The sequence below is a fragment of the Rattus norvegicus genome, chromosome 15, assembly GCF_036323735.1.
Source record: "Rattus norvegicus strain BN/NHsdMcwi chromosome 15, GRCr8, whole genome shotgun sequence".
NCBI classification, from domain to species: domain Eukaryota; kingdom Metazoa; phylum Chordata; class Mammalia; order Rodentia; family Muridae; genus Rattus; species Rattus norvegicus.
Genome location: NC_086033.1, coordinates 73168600 through 73174599, shown reverse-complemented (window position 1 = coordinate 73174599; position 6000 = coordinate 73168600).

The following is a 6000-nucleotide window of genomic DNA, read 5'->3' as shown; positions in this document are numbered from 1 at the left end:
TGAGCTGCCTAATAACTTCTTAATAAATTCCCTTTCTGCTTAACCCAGCAAGAGCCTTTTGAAATGCTTACAGATAAAAACACTCAGATGAGGAAAAGTCGTTTCCAAATGTTAAATAACAATTTTTTTTACACAGTAGATTATTCATAAGATTTACTAAGTAAACTGAATCATGCATTACGGGCTTGTCTGCCTGAATTCTTTTGAATTTGTCATACACATTACTTATCTCATAGATTTTTAAGTATAGTGTTTTCATTTAGAAGCATGTATAAATATAACTTTCTTAAATTCTACTACTGCGAAAATGTAGAGAATTTTAATTATTCCAATGAAGGAGAAAAAAGTTATCCAAATACTTGTGTACAATCATTGATAGAAAAGATACCTGATAGCAACTGTGCGATTTTAATATATGCAAGTAAGAGACTGTGCAAAAATTATGTCTATTATGATGTTATTTAATCTGTAGCTGCATATTCTTTCAAAATATTAAATTATCGTTTGAACATACACATGGAATACCTTCATTTTAACTATTTCATGTCATGCTTTGTAACATTACTAAAGCGGCCTGTTTGCATACTGTTTTCCTACAAAGTCTTGTTGCTAATTAATTCAGCCATATAAACCCATAAAATGAACACTAAAAAGACATAAAAAATAATTGACCTCCCTAAGGCAACTTTCTTGGCTGTTCTGGGAGGATATAGATTCATTAAAGTACTTGTCGTTACTTGTGTTCATTAAAGGAAGAAACAATCTATTTTGTCATCAACAAACCAAACATACTTCCTAACCTCTCACCAGCTCCAAGTTACCATTTACTTTAATTGGTCTGACCCTGACTATCCTTCGGGCTTTTGAGAAAATAGGCATATTCAGTGTGGAGTACAATTAAGTGGGCTTCTACAAAGCTCCTGAAGTAGCTTTGTTAAATATAAATTGACAATAAACAAAGTTCAAGTAAAAATGAATTATAAGTGCCTCTTGCATTCCTAGAAGTCTGAACAAATTACAGCCAGCCTAAAAACTACGAAAAAATGCTTTAGAAAGCTATGGATATTAATCAAATTCTTCTTCAATAAAGATAGCAATGGTATTACAGAATATCTTTTAAAGATCTATAGAATAAATATTATAGATGTGGGCTTGATAGGTTGTTATTATAATATGAAAGTTACTGACTAAGCAAAGGCAAGTGAAAAACAAATAACACATGCTTTAAAAGAATATAATAATCCCACCAAGTCCCCAAAATGAAGGCTTTGTGTAGTTAAGAGGCAGTGAATCGCCTCATATCTTCAGTGTGAGAAATTGCAAATATGTGTAACAAATAGCCATATCTAGTGCTCGGAGGATGGGCTAAATAATCTGTCTCCCCATATGCTTGTTTGATGGAAGCCTTAACTGAAATCAAGGGTAAGGGATTCTTACGAATCTATTTGTTCTGATCATCTGTTCTTACTGTAATATTTACTTTAATATTACTAATTAATATTTGCTCTATTACTCCAAAGGGTCATTTTTAAGTAATTAAAACTTAAGGAGTAAAGAATAATTTTAAATTTTATTTTTTATTCTTTGAATTTTCAGGCATGTACTGAAATTTGTTTCTTTGTTTACTACCCTTTTGTCATCCTCCTTTTTCCCATTTAAACTCTGTCATACTTTGAGCATCTTTCTGTATGTATTTCCTACTGATTTCAGTTATTATTTCTTTTATGAGTGTGGGGTGAAGGATATTTATTGTAGCATTAGCTACATAGCAGTGGCTACATCACTGAAGAAAATGACAGTTCTTTCCTATGTATTCATTAAATGTCCATAATCTGTCAGAGAAGAGTGGGGCTTTGTGAACTACCACAACATACTTTAAAAATGGTGATGGGCAATTTCTCAGAAAATTAGAAATAGTTCTTGCCAAAGACCCAGTTATACCGTTCCTGCACATATACCTAAAAGATACTCCATCATACTCCAAGAGCACATGTTAAATTATGTTCTTAGCCATAACTTTATTAACAATAACCATAAATTGGAAACAACACATTTGTCCTTCATCCGAGGAAAGGATACAGAAAATGAGATACATTTACACAATACAAAGCTATTCATCTACCTAAAACAAATGTAACCAAATTTTGCAGGCAAATGGATGGAATGAGAAAATTTCATCCTGAATGAGGTAACCTGGTCCCAAAAAACATGCATGGTGTGTACTCATTGATAAGTGGATATTAGACTAAATGTTCATAATACCCGTGATACACCCTACCAACCCAAAGAAGTTAACATGGAAGGAAAGCCCAAGTGAGAATAATTGAGTAGCACTTAGAAAGGGGAACAACATAACAACATAGTCATGAGAAGCAGAGGAAGGGAGCAATCTAGGTGGGGATAGGAGAGATTGGAGAATACGGGGTCAGGATCAGGCATAGAAAGAGGCAAAAGAGAGTTCTAGAGGGCCAGAAGAATGGATGGAATTATGCAGCTGACAGTGGACTGTCCTATAAGGGATTCTTTAAGAAGTCACAAAATCCTGGGATGAAGAAGGTTCTCAGGAATTAACTCCTGTGACCTTAGGCGAAATGCCCAACAGTGGGGATAGATAGCCTGAAGAGACCATGCTCAGTAGACAGACAGGATGCCCAAGGGAGGTATGGTGACACCAACCAACCGACAAAACTTTTGACCCAAAATTGATGGTGTCTAAAAGAAATGGAATCAGGAAAAATATGAAGCAGAGACTAAAGGAATGTTTATCCAGCAATCTATTTGTCAATTTTGAGATCCATCCCATGGGCAGGCACCAATTCTTTACACTAATGATGGTGTTGTGCATGAAGACAGGAGCTTAGCAAAGCAGCCCTCTGAGAGGCTCTACTTAGCAGTTGACTGAGACAGAGGCAGATTCCCACAGCCAAGCACTAAGTGGCGAGCAGGAACCCCTGTGCAAGAGTTGGGGGAAGGCTCAAAATCTCATAAGGAGATAGCAACAGTGTCAACTAAACTGGATCTCTGGGAGCTCTAGAGACTGAGCTACCAACCAAAGAGTATACACACACTGATCAGAGACCTTCTAAATGTATGTAGCACATATGTTTATCTATGTAGGAGAAGATGGGCCTAATCCTGCAGAAACCATTTGATGTACTATTTTGGGGGAAAGCTGGAGGGAAGTGCAGCTCTCTCTCTGAGGCAAAGGGAATGAGGGACGGAGGGAGGAACTCTGAGAGGGGACTGGGAGGGGAGAAACATTTGGGAAGTAAATAAATAAAAATTTTCAAACAATAGGTCATAGGAATTAAATCACATACAGCCTTTGTAGAGGCAATCACAACATCAGTGATTTTACAAGTGCAGTGATCTTATTCTGTTTTGTGCAGAAGATACTGTCTCTGTTTTACTGCATTGGTGCCAAGCCTTTGGATCTTCCATTTTTTTTCCAGACTTTCTGTAATGTTCCCAAGCCTTGGAGGATATGGATATCATGCTTAGCATTAACACTCAATAGTCATCCCTGGTCTTCACATTAAGCAGTTGTATATCTTATACCTTATCCTCCTGTCACTACAAGAAGCTTCTTTGATGAGAAAAAGGAGGAGCACCATTTTATGGGGTTAAACATAATCATATAGGAAGAAGTTTGATATGAAATGCAACTGGAAAAACAGTAATAGGTCCTACTTAGGACCTGAGATTTTTCCAGCGAGGACTACTTGACAATATGTATGATACCAGGCCTGAGTTTGCCTTTGTGAAGTAAAATATAAATCAGAAAGTTGCTGAAAGCCTCAATGGGAGATTACAGGAAGAAAAAAGGAAATTTGAAAACTTTTGTTGTTTTCTTGCTTGTCATTTGTAGGTACATGTCAACCCATATGCTTGTGTCTTCCCTGGAGATACAAACTATGAATGCTAGAGAGAAACTCTATAAAACATAGAATGACAGGAAGAAGAAGAGGAGGAGGAGGAAGAGAAGAAGAAATAACAAACAAGAAGCTATTTTAAGACACGATGTTAACTAAGAAAAATAAGCAGGATTCTCCAATGGATAAACATGATTCTCTAATGTTTCTTTGAACATCTTTAGTTTTCTAAATTTGAAGTTTTGAAAAAAAATTGACTTGCAAATCTCTGAGATATTGCATTCCATGCTTCAGTGAGGCTCCCCATGAAAGGGAAGAAACAGCACAATAATTTCAGAAAAATCTCAGAAACTGATCATAATCACTAATCCCTTCCTGGGCAATATGAACTTCTGACAAATACTCTTAGACAGGCTGAACAGAGGCAGAGACCACTAAAGCTTCCTGAAGGCAAGCTCAGACGAATGGAGCTAACTCAATAGGATTCTCCCACTTGTTAGTCTGCCTGCAATTTGTGCACTGTATTCCATATTTTGTTCTAGCTTTTATTGGTTTTCATCCGTGCTGGGAAATGTTTTGGTTATGCGGTCATCTTTGAGTTTTTCCTGCTTCTTAAAGTAATTCCCATCTATTCACATAAGCAAACCCAGTGAAATCAATTGGTTTTCTAAAGTGGACTTTTATGGAAGTTGTTTTGGTCTGCCATCACTTTCTTCTGAACGTTAGTAGACGTTCATTTATAGCTCCCATGAATAGTGTCACTGAGTAACTCACATGCCCAAGACTGGGGTTGATTTCATGAATACACCTTATTATTTGAGGTAATCTATTGACCTGGAGAGGCATAATATTTAAAAATGTATAGAATTTTTGAACTGCTGTCTTCTGGTTTGCAAACAAGCACATTACTTGATGTTCATCATTCCTGGTTAAGAATTTATTTTTTAAACTAACTTCCTTTGTACATCTTTAGTTTCTAAATACAAACTTTTTAAAAAGAAAATTGACTTGCAAATCTCTGAGCCTATTCAATATTTTCTTCTGTCTACTATGATGGCTCCAATATACTGACTTCCCAAATAAAGTAATCTATCTCTCTGTCTCTCTGTCTCTCTGTCTCTCTGTCTCTGTCTCTCTCTCTCTCACTCTCTCTCTCTCCCTCCCTCTCCATCCCTCCCTCCCTCCCTTTCCCTCTCCCTCTCTCCCTCTCTCTTTCCCTTTATAATTAAGGAGAGTCTTTCAAATTTATATTTTCTCATTTCTGAGAAAATTGCAATGTTATATACCAGGAAGCATAATATCTTGACACATTAGTTACTTTGCACTGGTCTCAGTTTTAAACTCTAGGACACCAGAAAACATCTAGAAAATGAAAGAATAATAAGGAAGAATAGAAGAGCAAGAGAACTGGATGGAGAAGTAGCTTACTTCTATCTGTCTTTAAGAGATTTGGCTAACATCAGATTAATATGGCACAAAGTGAGATTTAACTTGGAATGAGGTTTGAAATTCTGTTACTTTTTTTCAGGACACATTAATTAAATGAAATTATTGCTATATACAGACTGGGGACATTGGTTTCCTTTATGGGAAGTTGTTAGATTTTATATAAATATATATATATTACAAACAGCAAGTGGAAAATGCAGGTTCATTAACAAAATTATAATAGCCATGGATTTGAATATTGGAATTTTATTGAACTCAGTATCCCAGGCTTCTATGAACTCATCCTTTAATCTGATTTTTGTGACAATATATTGAAGTGACTTTTCAGTGCATTTTACATGGTAATAAAATCTATTGTTAATTGTCAATAAATTATTTGTATGTCTTATTTTAAACATGTATACATAGAAAAATATATTAATTATTCATTGAAGTAATATGTCCATTAATTAACTCTAATAAATGTTAAACTTTCAACTGTCATTTAAATAACAAAATTGGAAATAGTAAATAGCACACATTAGTTTTGATGATATTTACTTGTGCAAGATTATTTATTACAGCTCAAGAGTTATTTTACCTATGTCTGTCCATGTCATAATTTATATTTCCCTCTTGACAACTAGCTCTAAGGAGGTACAAAGAAGAAACATTTTCTTTTTTCTGTGCTCAGGAATTT